We start from the raw sequence: 18462 nt of genomic DNA, 5'->3' as shown, positions 1-18462 counted from the left end.
TTGAGGACACATCTCCCCAAGGTTTCTAAAATATATAGAATTATCTCCCCTCAAAACTTCTATTCACAGACGACATTTTGTTGGATCGATTGAACAGAAAAATATTTACGGTTCGCGTTTGCAAAAATACAGTTCGAAATCTTTTAGTAAAATAGTTGAACGAGTTGTGTAAATAAAGGATTAATTTTTTCCCCACGTGGATGAATCCTACGGTTCTAGCCCAAAAGAACGGTAGGCAAAGCTAAAAATGTAAATTTTTGTTAAATTTTTATTTTAAGCATTAAGAGTTAACTATAATAAATCTATGTCTGAAGAGTTTGGCCCTGCCTCGAGGAGAGTTGCATGTTTGTTTAATTGTGTTTCATAAAGTTTAAAAACGCTTACTTTTAATAGGGCATATCTACAAATTACAGAGTAACCTCGTTCATACGTCACTCAGTTATACGACTTTCATGTTTATACGACGTTTAACTTAGGTAGCAATTGGTAACAATACATTTTAAACAGCAATACAACAAATACATTTTAATGTTAAAATATTTCATTCATTTATTTAACGTAAAACCTCAATTATTCGACGTTTTCACTTCGACTCAAACTCGGAAATTTTTGAGAAAAGAAAAACGTAATTTATAAATTTATATCCACATCAAATGCGCACAAAATTTTTGTATGCAGTGAAAAAGCGTTGCTGCAACAGTTCTTGCATATTGTCACCACAAAAGACATAAATTTTAGGGTGATTGCTGACGTATACGGAAATTGCCAGTGAGATGGCTGATGACCATTTAGAGTGGACACTTAGGTGATTTGTTTATTGCCTCTTTCTGAGAATGCACAGATGTGGAGAGTCCCGAAGAAATGGATTTCAATTGTTTTAACGGCCATACGTCCTTTCAGAATTTTTTCTCCCCTATGTTTTCAACGTTATCCTGAGAAGGTGAGAAAGTCTACTGTAAGCATTGGGTGGGGTACAGGTCTGCCGAAAATAGACAGATACGGTACGGTACACATGCACAGTAAGTTCTTTCGATCATTTCCTGCAGAATTTTCTTTCGATGTGGTGCTTCGTTTGCTGACAGGGCCGTCTTAAGAACATCATGGGCCAATTGATTTTTCTGAGGCCCAACCTGGAGAATTCTCGAAAATTTCAGTTAGTTCCCAGGCCGTGCTCAGGTGGGTCCATGCGTTCAGACGGCACTGCTTGCTGACTGCGCCAAATCCGCCGTCCGTAATGTCGCTCTCTCTAAAAAAACTGGAAATTTTGGAAGAATTTTAAATTGATAACGAAAGTTCATCTTGCAAACCAGTTGAATATCTTCGTTTCAACTTTTTGAAACGATTATAAAGCAGAGAAACAAAACCAAAGAACAAGCTCCTGATTGAAAATCATCTACTGCCAAAAAAAAAAGTCCAAGATGGGGAAATTTTTGCAAGTCGAGAAGATTTTGTTGCAATTTTGTACCCAATGTCGTGCCCCAAAGGTAATGTGTGTTGTGCTAAATTTTATTTCTTTAAATGATTTGAAATGTGATTTAATTTCCTCTCAAGTATGAAATGATATTTTTTAAGAACAGAATTGGAATGCAATTAAACACATAAAATTTTATAACATTTTATATGTATGGGGGAGGGAGATAATTTTTTAAAAAGGCTCAAGTATTCACTTCGACTTACACATAAAACGTTTTGACTCGGCCTCTTGAACGTCGTATAAACGACTGTAACAGAATTGTCAAGTTGCTCAGTTGAATAGATGAAGTGAACATAAATATTTGAATTATTTCAGTTCAATTTTTCAGGCCGGTGCTTCAACCAAGGCCAACGAAAATAGTTTTCAGTATTATTACTTTCATTAACTCTTTAATTCACTAAATTCATTTATTATTTTTGGACGCCTGTAGTGAATCGCCTGGCATAACGGAATCTCTTCATTTTATCAAAAAAGCCATTGCATGGAATAACTTTACATTAAATCAAGGTGTCAAAACTTTTCTCACCTGAGGCGCCCTTTTCCCCTATTCAATGCTTATCCGCGAGCTCCACCAGCTCCCCAGAGCTGTTTAACAAAGAATATTTCCGAAAACCTCACACCCTAACAAAGGTTGGAGGCACACAGTTTGAGAACCTGTGCGTTATAGGAACAATCATTGATGTTCTAAATGAAAGGAAAGTTAAACATTTGGATAGAAATTTTGTCTTGTGTAAAACACATTTCAAACTGTGGTTCGTCATGTAGAGACTCTATAGTAGTTTCATTTGGTGTAGTATGAGTATACTTGCTTGTTTAGTAAACAACGAAACCATAGAGATGTGGTGGATATCTTATCTGAGAGAAACTAAGGATAAATTTGATACTGTGCATGTATGTATATACAGGGTGATTATAAAAAAACTATCCCGACATATGGGCCCCTAACTATCATACCATTCACAGAAACGGAATGAAATTTTGGCATAAGGTATTTTGATGTATGCGCTCAAGAATGATATGGAAAACAACAGTGTCACTGTAACAGTTACGGTTACAGTGAGAAAATTTCGAAAATATCAAATGGCAACACCAAGTTTTTTGTATCGGAATGTGATCTCCATTGTGAAAAACCCTAAATAGCGTTCGAACGGCAACTGTAGCATGAAAATCACCGGCGGTACATAGGCTAAAAGTGAGGACAACCAATAAGGACAGAGAAGCAGCATAAAATAAAGCATTTTATTGTGTTTCACAAATTTTCCACATGACCTTGTGGATGACTAATCAGGCTGGGATCTCAGCCGAAAAAACGGTGTGACGATTGAAACGAACATTAATGCTCTGGTGCACGGCAAAGTCCTTTTTACTTTTTCCTTGCCTAGCTCCGGGGATTTTCGTGCTACAGGTTCCATTCCAACGCTATTTAGTGTTTTTCAGTATGGAGATCGCATTCCAATACAAAAAAACTTGGTGTTGCCATTCGATATTTTCGAAATTTTGTCACTGTAACCGTAACTGTTAGAGTGACACTGTTGTTTTCACGTGCGTCTACAGCCTGCGGTAGACCTAGAACTCCTTAATACACAGGCTGGCGCATGCGGCATTCTGGTGCTTTTTTTAGCAGTGCTTACTATCATCGCATTGTAGGGTCCTTCCAACGCTCCTATATATTAGTTAAATTTATTGTGTTTTTATCGATTTTTTTCGTGAAATAACTTCAGATAGGCCTTGTTGTTCGGCTCCAAAGTGTTCCAATTCCGACAAAAAAGGTTTTAGAATGTTTAGATTTCCGGCGGAAAAAGAACGACGCGAGAAGTGGATCGTGAACTCCAGGAGAGACGATTTCATACCAGGAAACGGAGCTCGCCTGTGTGAAGTGAGTTAAATTTAATTATTCTATGTGAATTTTATTTTTTCAAAATCGTATTTGTGATAATGATTTTAAATGAGAACTATATGAAAAAATAAATCGTTTGGAGGTAGCAGACGATATTTGGCGCCATTGCTCACGTGTTATGTTTAGATATAAAAGTTATGGTGATTTTCAATCATTTTCCCGGTTTTTTGTTCCGTTTGATTTAAGAGAAAAGATGCATAGGTACATAATTTTGACCAAGAGAACTAATTTAAATTCAAATTATTTATGAATTTATCGTGGAATGCTCACTTTCTCGGGTCTTAGTTTGGTGATTTATCGCTACTACGACGAATTACTGTTATAGTCAATTTTAACTTATTTTGTTATGTTTTGAGGCAAAATTTCATGTGATATTTCTGTGGAAAATAGAAATGTTTTAATTTTGGCATTTTCAACTAAGAGAACAAGGTGATTTCAAATCAGTTGGAAATCGGTTCTTCAATCATCCTTGCTTGCTGTAGTGAGCTCTGCTGGTTTGGCGACTTATCGCTTGCAGTAATTAGCTAAAATTGTATCTTCACTGAAAATCAAATTTAATGGGATTAAAAATTAATGTGATAGACGTCGTATTTCAATTGATTTCATTTTCTGTCCCCCATAATTCTTTTAACAGACTACAAAATTGTGATTGGTATCATTAGTTTGTGTTACTGGACTGGTGAGCACTCTCTTTCCTGCAAGGCACATGCAGTGACTACTTTGCAAATTAATTACAAAGAATTAATTTAATCTTACTATTTTAAAATTAATTGCATGTTCAGCTTAAATCATTATCTTGCTTGGAAAAAGGCTTTTAAATTTTTTCACTCGCACTACATGCATGAGTTTTGAAACAAATACCTCATGGATTAAATTTTGCCCATGCAAAAACTGTTTTTTTCTTCTTTCTCAAGAATAATACATTCCAATTTCTTTGGGGTTTCAAGAAAGTATGATGGAAAGTAATTTTTTCAAATTAGGAATTTAAAATTTCTATTTTTCTTAAATTTTAGACTTTTATAATTTTTCTTAAATTTAAACATTTTTAAAATTTTCAATGAATCTCAAAAATTCTATCTATATCCCTATAATAGCTTAGTAAGTGTGAAAAATTTCATAACAATGTCAAATCATTCGCCAGTAATCAATTTGAGAAAAACGCATTTAAGTATTGTGAAGCAGAAATGTTGAAATTTTTTTCTCAGACCCAACACCATACAGACACATGAAAATAACTTCAATGTTCAATAACGTACTGTTTTTTTTATATTGCTATCTTACTTTTATTTATCCCTTTAATGCTTTGAAAAGCCTGCCGCTTCAAACACTGGATGCTCAGCAAATTAAAAAAAGCCATAGATTAAAAAACTGATGAGGTAAAAATTCAATTGAATTTATTTTGCAGTCTGTTATCTATTTAATATGTTCTGAGAGTAATATTTGAGGCAAATTAGCAATTACTATGAGAAAGATAAAAAAATAGAAATTGACATTATAACCGTCAAAACGCATTATAAATGTTAATATTTTTTTACATTGGCATGAACAGATTTTCTGGTAAGTGTGATACAAAAGATGTGTAACAATTACTTTTTTAAATGAGTATTAAGCTCAACAATGTGTGCATAATTTTCAGTAGACGAAGTTTCGTCAACTGTCACCACCATATCTCATTGCATAGATATGCAATTGCGAAACACGTTATAATGATAGCAAGAAAAACTTTTTTGAAAATTAGGTTTTTTTTCATTCACTACCTATACACTTATTTCTGATGTCCGTTATCACAATACACTAATTCACAACAAATCACACAAAATACTGCACGTCAATATAAATTTTGTGCTGCCTCCATTGTTTTAAGTAGTATTATTATAATTATTTATTCATCTGTGGAATTTTTCCCATTTCATGAAAATGGTTTTAAGTTCATTGACCAAATTGTAAGCACACTGATAATATATACTAAAGATAAAGATATGAACTGTTGCATCCTATCTTTCTAGTATGTGGAATACATCTCCATTGATATTTTTCCTTTATCATCACACAACCTTGGTTATGTTAAAAAAAACTCTGTTCATACCATTTAGATGTACTGCTAATTTGATTAATTAAAGGATAATTTCGTTGAACAAGAAACAAATAACCATGCATGAAAAAAATTATGGAAGTAATAATAAACTGGTAATGTGTAAAACAAAAGTACACAATAGATTCAATGATATACGAAATATAAAATGTAAACAAACAAAAAAAATTTAAGTCAGGGTTTGACAAATCAAGAGGGAAAAAAAATTAATGCCAGTCAAACTTCTTAGGAGTCAAGGGTGATCTTAATCTCAAATAAAATGGTCTCGTTTTTATTATGTCATAATTAATCAATAATTAGTAATAACGATAATTGTCGTTACAAAAACTCCGTCGATTTACTATTCCACTATAAAACGAACTACTCAAGTTTTAGAGGAAAGTATCCGTTTTAAACTGCAAGCGGTGAGCCGGTCAAGCGAGAAAAAGAAATAATAATTCATTCCGGTTAAAGCGGGTAAAAGCAGTTTGAGCCGGTAAAAGCAGGTAGGCGGGCGCACTATGGCCGTCCCAATGACTTTTCACGATCTTTTTTCAGCCGCGATGAAGCGAGTAGCGAGAAGCGGTTCACTATGGACGTACCCTAAGGCCGGGACCTGACTACGGCGCGGTTGCAGGCGGTTGAGGTTGGGGGGGAAGGCATCATCTATAGTTTTATTCTGTCACAGCACAGATACAACTGCAACCGCTGAGCGCGGTTTTTTCAACCGAGAAAATCCACATTTTTTTGGACGGTTGGGGTAACCGGAAAGCTGCCATCATGTATTGCAAAGGTTTGAACACCCTGATGACGGTTCGGCTGGACCTGCGGTTGCTGTCTTCCATTGTCTATTAAGTGGTTTGACAAGGAGGGTGATGGGATTTCGGATGCACTAGACAAAGGAATTCCTCTCCTTCTCAGGTTGCCATAAGAATGAGGGGAAAAGACAAATTCGAAGAACTGTATGGTGAAGTTCTATTCGACAGAAGATAATTTTTTGTTTGGCGCTTTTGCACTGATAACAATAAAAAAAACCAATGAAGAAAAAATTAAATTTTTCTAATTAGTGAAATTTTTTTGCTTTCCTATATGAGCATACATTAAAACTCGGTTATAATGACATTCATAAACTAACGTGATTACGCTAAAACAGAGATGTATATTTTAGAACACTTGAATGAAATGCATTGGATCCCGATTATAACGTTTTAGCAAAAAACCAATTAGTTACCTCATCCAAAAAAGTACAAATTGCCAGGAGGCCCAACCATTCCTAATAAATTCATAAAAAATTATCAGAAATAAAAATAATTAGACATCTGAAGGAATAAATTTTTATATTTGCAAATTTTTCGTATCAAACTTTTGAAACATTTATTAAAAGCCCAAGTATGAAGCGGGGAGGAAATATGTCCCTAAGAGCTGCATTGCGTGTGTTTTGCTTTCATTATTCTGTCTTTTTGGTATTTATTTTTGTATCGTATATGAATGTGGCTGTCTATCTGTGTTTTTGCAATGAAAAAAAACCATCTAGGCCAGCGGTTCTCAACCGGTGCTCCGTGTGAACTCCCAAGGGCTCCGCGGCCCTCGGGGAAAATAAAAAAAGAACCAGTAAATTTGAAAAAAATATTAATATTTTTGAATAAAAATAAATCAGTAACTTTGATGAATAAATAAAAAATAGGCCTACGGGGCTCCGCCATAGAAATTTATATACTGGAATGGAAAAGGGCTCCGTGGGTCAAAAAATATTGAGAACCGCTGATCTAGACAAAACGTTGTATGGGGGTAATATCGAAGAGTGCACTAAGACAATTTTCATACCTACCGTTCTTTTCAAGCAGTTTTTGATTTACAAAGCCGCAACTAGGGAGAGCGGGTCCACTGTATCGAGTGCTGAACTAGAGGAGACGCCGAATTGCCCCTTTAACACCACTCCTTCTAACCTTTCCTTACACGGGGACGCCAAAAGCTTGCTAGCTCCAGTTAAAAAGGTATCTGCGGCCCTGTATGTACCTTAAACCTTGCAACATACATACTGATGTACAGGGCCACAACGACATGCGTGGTCAGCCGAGGCAAGCACGCATTTTGGCGCCCCCTTTTAATATTGAAGGAAAGATGAAAGGTTAACATTTGCGCTCCTGTCTGGCTCGGAGTTCGGGGCATCAGTCAGTGCCGTCTTAACGCATGGGCCCACCCGAGCACGGCCCGGGTGCCTCAAGAGAAGAGGGCCTCCGAAAAATGAGATCCGATTGAAATTTTCAAGGATTTACCATGTAGGGCCTCCTAAAAACCACTTGGCCCGGGGGGACCCATAATACTCTTAAGACGATCCTGGCACCAGTCCCACCTGCTCCTCTCTAGCTGCGGCCCTGATGTCGTATGTACAGGGTGTTAAGCGGGCCGGGGTAGCAAGTTCAGAGGGGTGGCAAATTTGAGTAATTCTTTACAATAGAGATTTTTCTCCAATTTCTTCAATAAATTTGAGTCACGCATATCGGAATAAAGGTTATAGAAATAACTTTTCGTGAAACGTTGGCTGGTTAAAGGATGAACCCAGTACCTATGAAAGCGTCGGCGTCGCTCATTTCTCCGATTTCTCACGATTAGGTAAGCAATACAAGCTGTCGTCTCCAAGTCCATACTGGAAATAAAGTAATGCATATGATATACACACACAAACACAACAGGTGTAGAGGAAGGTGGGATCAGGACAAAGATCTCAGGATTCAGGTTACTTCCTAATGTCATGCATCGCTTTTTGCCAAAAACCGTCTTGGCGCAAACATTTAGAGTGCACAACGTATTTTTATGAGGTTTTCTTTTAATCCCATTTTTGACTAACGTTGCGTTTGTGCAATGATTTGTTTAATATATTTTTTTAATATTTTTCACGTAAATGTTTTTATGAAAGGGGCCATTTAAGTATTACGTAAGCAGATTTTCAGCCATTTTTGATCCCCCCCCCCTTGTCAGCAAAACACTGACCCCCCCCCCCATCAGCAAGCTTAGTGTCATATATATTTCATATCTTCAAAAAAAGGGGGTGGTTGATGACGTAAGCAACCTTCAAACTCCCCCTCGTTCTTTGTCATGAAATGTCGGCAAATCCGAAACCCCCTCCCCCCTCGATGCTGACGTAATACTTGAATTACCCCAAATGAACATTTTTGGGAACTAAAAGGTCTAATGAGTATCATAATGTTTTTTAAGATTTGATTTTTTACAGTTTTTAAAACATGAAATTTTCAGAAATTTCATTCCGATTTCCTATCTGAATTTTCTTTTCCTGACCATCAAAAGAAATATATATATTTTTTTAAATAGGAGAAAATAATTTTTTCCTTGCCTTTTTTTTGGTCATATGGGGTTTCCCAAAATTACAATTATTATGCTTAATTTCCATTAATTAGAAATTTAATTAATTGGAAATTCACTTTAATTACAAAGAAAAACGTGCTAAATTCATGGCCAATTTTTTTAAACTTCAAAAATATGTTATTTAAATTAATTATGATGATTCCAGTCATCATGTATGAAAAAATTTGTGCGATTTGGTCACGAATCGTAAAAGCATAAAAAATGTGTCAACTTGTAGGCTGTCTTTCTTCAACTCTGAATTAATTTCAAACGGCAAATATTGTTACAGAAAATTAAATTTCATTACATGAATATTTTTATTAGTATATACAGTAAAACCCCTCCTTTATTTGAACACGGACAGGACAAAAAAATTAAATCCATGTAAAATGGGTGACCGTTAAAAAGAGGTTTGAAATTCATACTTTTATATATTATACAACTGTAAATTATTATTTGTCCGTAAAAGAGGGAGTATCCGTTATCCCACTACGGTTCGGTTTTACTGCAATGCAGCTTATGAGCACGAATTTGCATGCTAGCTGGAGCCAACTTCAGCTGGGCGAAAATAATTTAGCCAATCCCGAGATGTCACGTGACATTAAAAATTAAAAAACCCCGGTTGCTAACAGCAGTGTGTGTTTCACGCGAAATTCTACGGTTGCTGATAAGATCAGCCTTAGGCTGCCGGCACACTACGGTTCGGCTGTAGTGACAGTGTTCGGCTGGTGCGGTTGATCTTATCAGCAACCGTAGAATTTCGCGTGAAACACACACTACTGTTAGCAACTGGGTTTTTCTATATTTTAATGTCATGTGACATCTCGGGATTGGCTAAATTATTTTCGCCAAGCTGAAGTTGGCTACGATTATCATGCAAATTCGTGCTCATAAGTTGCATTGCAGTAAAATCCCTCTTAACGGACACCCCCTCAGATGCGGTCACCCCTCTCTTTTACGGCCACATAATAATTTACAGATGTATAATATATAAAAGTATGTATTTCAAACCCCGAATTAATGGTCACCCCTCTTTCACGGACGAATTTTTTAGTCCTGTCAGTCATGGGCGGAGATACGGAGGGATGCATTGCCCCCCCCCCCTCCCAGCATCAAAGGTGGAGTCGACTGATCTAATGTATATATGTATATACGAACTGGCATCATCATCATCGTGCCCCCCCCCCAGACGTCCAAGTCAATCTCCGCCTATGCTGTCAGTGTCCGCAAAAGAGAGGTTTTACTGTATATACTAATAAAAATTTCCAGGTAATTATATTATTTAATTTTCTGTAACAATATGTGCCGTTTGAAATTAATTCGGAGTTGAAGAAAGACAACCCAAAAGTTGACCCATTTCTGACCGCTCTTACAATTCGTGACCAAATCGCGCAATATTTTTTATATATGATGACTGGCTATTCAATTAACATATTTTTGAAGTTTCAAAAAATTGGACATGAATTTAGCACGTTTTTCTTTGTAATTAAAGTAAATTTCCAATTAACTAAATTTCTAATTAATGGAGAAATTAATCATGATAATTATAATTTTGAGAACCCCATGTGACAAAAGAAATTAAGGAAAAAATTATTTCTGTTGATGGTCAGGAAAAAAATTCAAGATAGAAAATCGGAATGAAATTTGAGAATTTCATGTTTTAAAAACTCTAAAAAATCAAATTTCATTGTAAACAAATTTAAAAAAACACTGATAAAACACTCTCTCATTAGACCTTTTAGTTCATTTCATGAAAACATTTACGTGAAAAATATCTGAAAAAAAATATTAAATAAAGCATCGCACAAACGCAACGTTAGTCAAAAATGGGATAAAAAGAAAACCTCATGAAAATATTTTGATGATTGCAACGTCTGATATATATTATACACAGACGTACTGTTCCGAGAGAATTCGGCGTTAGCGAGGGATCGAACCCCCCCCCCCCTTCCTTTTGGATCCGCACCTGTCCCAGGGAGTTCCAGCGGCCAACATTTTTTTAATAGATATTTGTGCAATAAATTTCTCTTTGACTAAATTCAATAAGGAGAAAGGGTCTCGCTCTTGGATGAGGGTAGAAGGTCCTGGAGAAAAGTGGGGGGGGGGGCAGCAAATATGGTGCAAAGGGCCATTGGGAAAAAAAAAAATTTGACAACCACACTGGACCATATAATATTTTATTTTAATTTTTTTTTAATTTATTCAATCATGATATAACGCTGTATAATTATACTAAGAACGTCCATCAATGGATCATTAACGGATTCCTTCTGATGAACACAAAGAACGTAATAACGAAAAACTTCATAAAAACTTCTTCGTTTACCATTTTTCCCGATCAGTTATCAGATGATGATTTTCTCCAGATGGTGCGATGACACGAAGGGAACGTAGTGTCCTTCTTACGAAATCATTTAAATGCTTCTTATATACTAAATCCGTTTGCAGACACAGATTTATGGCTTTGCCACGTGCTGGCTATTCGAATTGCTCTGCCTCTTTCACGATATAATTTAAAGTTCCTGACAACGAATTACAACATTTGCCGCCCTCCGAACTTCCTATCAAGGCCCGCTTAACACTCTGTACATACAGTGGCGTAGCCAGGTTTTGGTCCATGGGGGAGCGAAATTGGGAAAGGCGCCATTTTTTTGTTCGTGCTTAAGGCGCGAACTTAAAATTATGCATTAGTGGGTGGGTGGGGGGGGGGGAGAACTTTAAATTTCCCAATTTAGAAAAAATCAAATTTATTTTGTTTTCAGTGGATGTTATTTTTTTATTTTTCAAATTAAATTAATTACCTTTCAATTGATTAATGTATTTTAATTTTTTTAATTAATTTAAAAAAAATGTAAATCCCATTTTATGTTTTGTGCACTTATACAAATGCAAACACCAAAAACAACTAAGAAGTCACCCTAACAAGTAGTTTGAAAAAAAAATTAGATTAACATATAAAAAATGATAGGAGATAGTAAAAAAGATAAAAAAAAATTGATGATAAAAAAGGAAATAATATATATTTTCTTTCTCTCTAAAATTATTCCAAGATATGAAAGTACAGAGAAATCTTCATGCTTCCATTTAATCGCTTTTATCATCTTACACTGTTATCGTAAGTACGTATCACATGTACACTACTTCTACTCAATCGTGCATGTACTTCCACGACATTTCTCTTATGGAATTTCTAACAAATTAATGCATGCGGGAAAGTTCTTTCTTATATTATGCGTGACCATAACGTATATAAGATGTCATAGTTATGCATGGTTTCGATTCGAGAAGTTTTGCCCTCTGTCTTCCATATTAGAAGTAAAACTGGCAGATGCCTGAAGTTTCGTGTTATGCAAATACCACGGTGGAAGCCTGTCTGCTCTCTGCGGGAAGGCTTTCCAAACGAAAGATGGGTTAACATTCGTACCTAGAAATTGAAAAAAAGAAGAAAGACTCGCTTCAGTCAACCGCGACTGTGCCACTAGTGGGGTTCAAACCGGAATGAATCCATCATGATGGAATCACATACTTACATCACAAGAATTATCACATACTACTAGATTGCAGACGCACAAGCGGAGGGTGGCCTGAATCCAAAAAGGTTTAGGAACCACTGCTTCAAACGAATTAGTGTGCCATAAATTGTCGCATGTGTTTGTAATGCCATTGCTTATCTTCCGAATCAAAGTGAAAGTGACAGGTGTATGAATCGATTGAAATATTTCTTATGTTTTATTATCTACCAGCTTCCTTTGGAGATACTATTTAAAGGGGAGTTCTCTCTCTCTCTCTCTCTCTCTCAGCTCGAAGTTGAACTTAGAAAGGCATTGCGCATAGTATATGTATATTTATTTCTAGTGAAATAAATTCATGATGTGTTTTATAACAAATCAGAGAAGAATGAAAATATATGAGTGATGAATGGTACAGACTAGCTCAGGGGTTTTCAAACTTTTCCATCTACGGTGCCCCGTTACTTTAATCAATGCTTGCCCGCGGCTCCCCAGAGCAGTTTAACAATGAATCATTTGTCGGGGACACCACGAAGCATCCCGAAGGTTTTTCAACTTTGAAAAACCTTCGGGATGCTTCGTGGTGTCCCCGACAAATATTTTTTGTTAAACAGTTCTAGGGAGCTGACGGAGCTCGCGGATAAGCATTGAATAGGAGAAAGGTGCTCTTCGGGAGGAAAAAGTTCGAGACCCCCCTGCATCAGGCTTTCTGGGCAGTCACGGATAAATTATGACGAAGTCAGGGGGGGCCTGTATGTATTATTAATAAGTTTTTTTTAAAGATCAAAGTCATTTAGAAAAATAGGCGCCAATGTAGACAAAATTTCGATTGGGGGACCAATCGCTCCCTCTGCTCCCCCCCCCGGCTACGCCACTGTGTACATACGGCACCAGGGCCGCAACTAGGGAAAAGCAGGCGGGACTGATACCAGGGCCCCCGGGCCAAGTGGTTTTCCGGAGGCCCAACCTGGTAAATCTTAGAAAATTTCAACCGGATCTCATTTTTGTGAGGCCTCTCTTCTCTTGAGGCCCGGGTGGGCCCATGCGTTAAGACGGCGCTGACTGATTCTCCGAACTCCGAGCCAGAGGGGTACGCAAATGTTATCCTTTCATCTCTCCCTCAATATTAAAAGAGGGCGCCAAAATGCGTGCTTGTCCCGGCTGACCACGCATGTCGTTGTGGTCCTGTACATCAGTATGTATGTTGCAAGGTTTAAGGTACATACAGGGCCGCAGCTGGATACAGTTTTAACTGGAGCTAGCAAGCTTTTGGCGTCCCCGTGTAAGGAAAGGTTAGGAGTAGTAGTTAAAGGGGTAATTCGGCACCCCCTCTAGTTCAGCACTCGGTACAGTGGACCCGCTCTCCCTAGTTGTGGCTTTGTGTGTGTATGTAAATCAAAAACTGCTTGAAAAGAACGTTAGGTGTGAAAATTGTCTTAATGCACTCTTCGATATTACCCGCATACAACGTTTTGTCTAGATCAGCGGTACTCAACCTTTTTTGACCCACGGAGCCCTTCCCAGTATATAATTTCTATGGCGGAGCCCCGTAAACCTATTTTTTATTTATTCATCAAAGTTAGACTTATTTTTATATATTATTCAAAAACATTTTGTTTTCAAAAATTTACTGTTTTATTTTTATTTTCCTCGAGCGGCCGTGGAGACCCTGGGAGTCCACACGGAGCCCTTAGGGCTCCGCGGAGCACCGGTTGAGAACCGTAGGTCTATATGGTTTTTTTTTCATTCCAAAAACAGACAGCCACATTCATATTCGATACAGAAATAAATACCAAAAAGACAGAATAATGAAAGCAAAACACACACAATGCAGCTGTTAGGGACATATCTTCCTCCACACCCGGTTAAAATTATGCTTTTAATAAATGTTTCAAAAATTTCATATGGAATTTGCAAATATAAAAATTTATTCCTTGAGATGTCCAATTATTTTTACTTCTGATAATTTTTTATGAATTTATTAGAAATGGTTGGGCACCCTGGTAATTTGTTACTTTTTTGAATGAGGTACTAATTGGTTTTTTTTATAAAACGTTATAATCGGGATCCAATGCATTTCATTCAAGTATTTTAAAATATATACCTCGGTTTTAACGGCATAATCACGTTAGTTTATGAATGTTGTTCAAGGTCGCGTCAAAAAATCTGGTGGCCGAGCAATAGTTTTCCGTGAAATCCTACGATAAAAGAGTGCGTGTAAACGCGTTTCCGTTCGTCGTCAGTTTTTTCCCTCCTCGCACCCTTTTTTATGGAATGAATTTCCGTGTACAGTCGATCCTGGTTATAACGTTCCCATTTATAACGTTTTCCCGCTTGATGCAACTAATTTTGGGGGTCTAGGTAATTCTAATTGAGATTTCCCGTTAAAAGCGTTTTCCCGCTTACAACGTTTCCTCATGGCTGTTTTTTGAAAAACGTTATAAGCGGGATCCACTGTATTTTATTTTAATTTCCTGAATTTATTTTTCCCAGTCAGACTTATTTATAACGATCGCGGTTTTAATGACAATTTGGCTATAACAATTCTTGGCGGAATGACTAATTCCCATACAGAAGAATTTTCATTGACGTTGCTTACAACGTCGAAGAAATTCAACGCCCTCGGTTACAATGATTCATTTTTTTGTCACTCTTTCTTTTGTTTTTATGGCATGTCTTTTTAAGAAAATTCTCCATTTTTCCCAATTTTCGGTAATTCTACCTACCAGCGGCGTCGGAGCTGTGGGTGCTCCAGCACCCACGGTAATTCGTGACATGGATCCGAGCACCCCCAGAAGTGATACAGAAATTAAAAATTTTCGATATAAAACTAAAGACGAGCACCCACAGTTTCGAAACACTTCCGACGCCCCTGCTACCTACAATTGGTTATATTTTTAGCAAAAATTAGTGATGCCTCATATTTATGATCCCAATTCACCGTACTGTTCTAGATCAATTATGGTCAATGAACACTTTATTTACATTATTTGATTTCATCTGATTACATTTTTTAACAAAAAAATAAGTACGTCAGCCTCGCTTGTAATGACTAGAGCCCGGAAGTTTAGGCACTAAAGATGGTCGAAATAGGCAGGCAAAAAAAATGACACGATTTTCGGACCGGTTTGGTCCACCCCAGAAGGTACGATAAAACGGTGTGTGTAAACGCGCCTTAATAGTGTGAAAAAAAGAGAAAAAATGACAAGAATGGTCCAGGCCCCAGGCCTGAAGCTCCGCCAGCCCCACTCTCGTTATGATACTGAGAAAGCTTTGCTGCAAGCTTTTGTACAAAATACAGTGGATCCCGCATATAACGTTTTCCTCCTTAGTGCGACTTATTATTTTGCGACTCTTTGGTGCGAACTCTGATTGATACTCATCGAGATTTCTCGTTTAAAGCGTTTTCCCGCAAAAAGTATTGTACGAAATCGCTGTAATGACGTGTGTACTGAATCATGTGATTTCGCTCACGGCCTCTCTAATAATCCCCTCCAACTCCGAACAAATCAAGGGGTTTTTTTCCTTGCTTCCGGAAAAAAAGGCTACATTTTTCGCATCAGCCTTTTTTATTCGCTGTACTGTCTTGAGGACACATCTCCCCAAGGTTTCTAAAATATATAGAATTATCTCCCCTCAAAACTTCTATTCACAGACGACATTTTGTTGGATCGATTGAACAGAAAAATATTTACGGTTCGCGTTTGCAAAAATACAGTTCGAAATCTTTTAGTAAAATAGTTGAACGAGTTGTGTAAATAAAGGATTAATTTTTTCCCCACGTGGATGAATCCTACGGTTCTAGCCCAAAAGAACGGTAGGCAAAGCTAAAAATGTAAATTTTTGTTAAATTTTTATTTTAAGCATTAAGAGTTAACTATAATAAATCTATGTCTGAAGAGTTTGGCCCTGCCTCGAGGAGAGTTGCATGTTTGTTTAATTGTGTTTCATAAAGTTTAAAAACGCTTACTTTTAATAGGGCATATCTACAAATTACAGAGTAACCTCGTTCATACGTCACTCAGTTATACGACTTTCATGTTTATACGACGTTTAACTTAGGTAGCAATTGGTAACAATACATTTTAAACAGCAATACAACAAATACATTTTAATGTTAAAATATTTCATTCATTTATTTAACGTAAAACCTCAATTATTCGACGTTTTCACTTCGACTCAAACTCGGAAATTTTTGAGAAAAGAAAAACGTAATTTATAAATTTATATCCACATCAAATGCGCACAAAATTTTTGTATGCAGTGAAAAAGCGTTGCTGCAACAGTTCTTGCATATTGTCACCACAAAAGACATAAATTTTAGGGTGATTGCTGACGTATACGGAAATTGCCAGTGAGATGGCTGATGACCATTTAGAGTGGACACTTAGGTGATTTGTTTATTGCCTCTTTCTGAGAATGCACAGATGTGGAGAGTCCCGAAGAAATGGATTTCAATTGTTTTAACGGCCATACGTCCTTTCAGAATTTTTTCTCCCCTATGTTTTCAACGTTATCCTGAGAAGGTGAGAAAGTCTACTGTAAGCATTGGGTGGGGTACAGGTCTGCCGAAAATAGACAGATACGGTACGGTACACATGCACAGTAAGTTCTTTCGATCATTTCCTGCAGAATTTTCTTTCGATGTGGTGCTTCGTTTGCTGACAGGGCCGTCTTAAGAACATCATGGGCCAATTGATTTTTCTGAGGCCCAACCTGGAGAATTCTCGAAAATTTCAGTTAGTTCCCAGGCCGTGCTCAGGTGGGTCCATGCGTTCAGACGGCACTGCTTGCTGACTGCGCCAAATCCGCCGTCCGTAATGTCGCTCTCTCTAAAAAAACTGGAAATTTTGGAAGAATTTTAAATTGATAACGAAAGTTCATCTTGCAAACCAGTTGAATATCTTCGTTTCAACTTTTTGAAACGATTATAAAGCAGAGAAACAAAACCAAAGAACAAGCTCCTGATTGAAAATCATCTACTGCCAAAAAAAAAAGTCCAAGATGGGGAAATTTTTGCAAGTCGAGAAGATTTTGTTGCAATTTTGTACCCAATGTCGTGCCCCAAAGGTAATGTGTGTTGTGCTAAATTTTATTTCTTTAAATGATTTGAAATGTGATTTAATTTCCTCTCAAGTATGAAATGATATTTTTTAAGAACAGAATTGGAATGCAATTAAACACATAAAATTTTATAACATTTTATATGTATGGGGGAGGGAGATAATTTTTTAAAAAGGCTCAAGTATTCACTTCGACTTACACATAAAACGTTTTGACTCGGCCTCTTGAACGTCGTATAAACGACTGTAACAGAATTGTCAAGTTGCTCAGTTGAATAGATGAAGTGAACATAAATATTTGAATTATTTCAGTTCAATTTTTCAGGCCGGTGCTTCAACCAAGGCCAACGAAAATAGTTTTCAGTATTATTACTTTCATTAACTCTTTAATTCACTAAATTCATTTATTATTTTTGGACGCCTGTAGTGAATCGCCTGGCATAACGGAATCTCTTCATTTTATCAAAAAAGCCATTGCATGGAATAACTTTACATTAAATCAAGGTGTCAAAACTTTTCTCACCTGAGGCGCCCTTTTCCCCTATTCAATGCTTATCCGCGAGCTCCACCAGCTCCCCAGAGCTGTTTAACAAAGAATATTTCCGAAAACCTCACACCCTAACAAAGGTTGGAGGCACACAGTTTGAGAACCTGTGCGTTATAGGAACAATCATTGATGTTCTAAATGAAAGGAAAGTTAAACATTTGGATAGAAATTTTGTCTTGTGTAAAACACATTTCAAACTGTGGTTCGTCATGTAGAGACTCTATAGTAGTTTCATTTGGTGTAGTATGAGTATACTTGCTTGTTTAGTAAACAACGAAACCATAGAGATGTGGTGGATATCTTATCTGAGAGAAACTAAGGATAAATTTGATACTGTGCATGTATGTATATACAGGGTGATTATAAAAAAACTATCCCGACATATGGGCCCCTAACTATCATACCATTCACAGAAACGGAATGAAATTTTGGCATAAGGTATTTTGATGTATGCGCTCAAGAATGATATGGAAAACAACAGTGTCACTGTAACAGTTACGGTTACAGTGAGAAAATTTCGAAAATATCAAATGGCAAC

Source organism: Pholcus phalangioides, unplaced genomic scaffold (genome assembly GCF_987345545.1).
Source record: "Pholcus phalangioides strain wild (caught in Gottingen) unplaced genomic scaffold, Ppha-v1.0 ptg000011l_1, whole genome shotgun sequence".
Taxonomy (NCBI): domain Eukaryota; kingdom Metazoa; phylum Arthropoda; class Arachnida; order Araneae; family Pholcidae; genus Pholcus; species Pholcus phalangioides.
The sequence above is the reverse complement of the archived record's forward strand: the minus strand, read 5'-3'. Positions refer to the sequence as shown.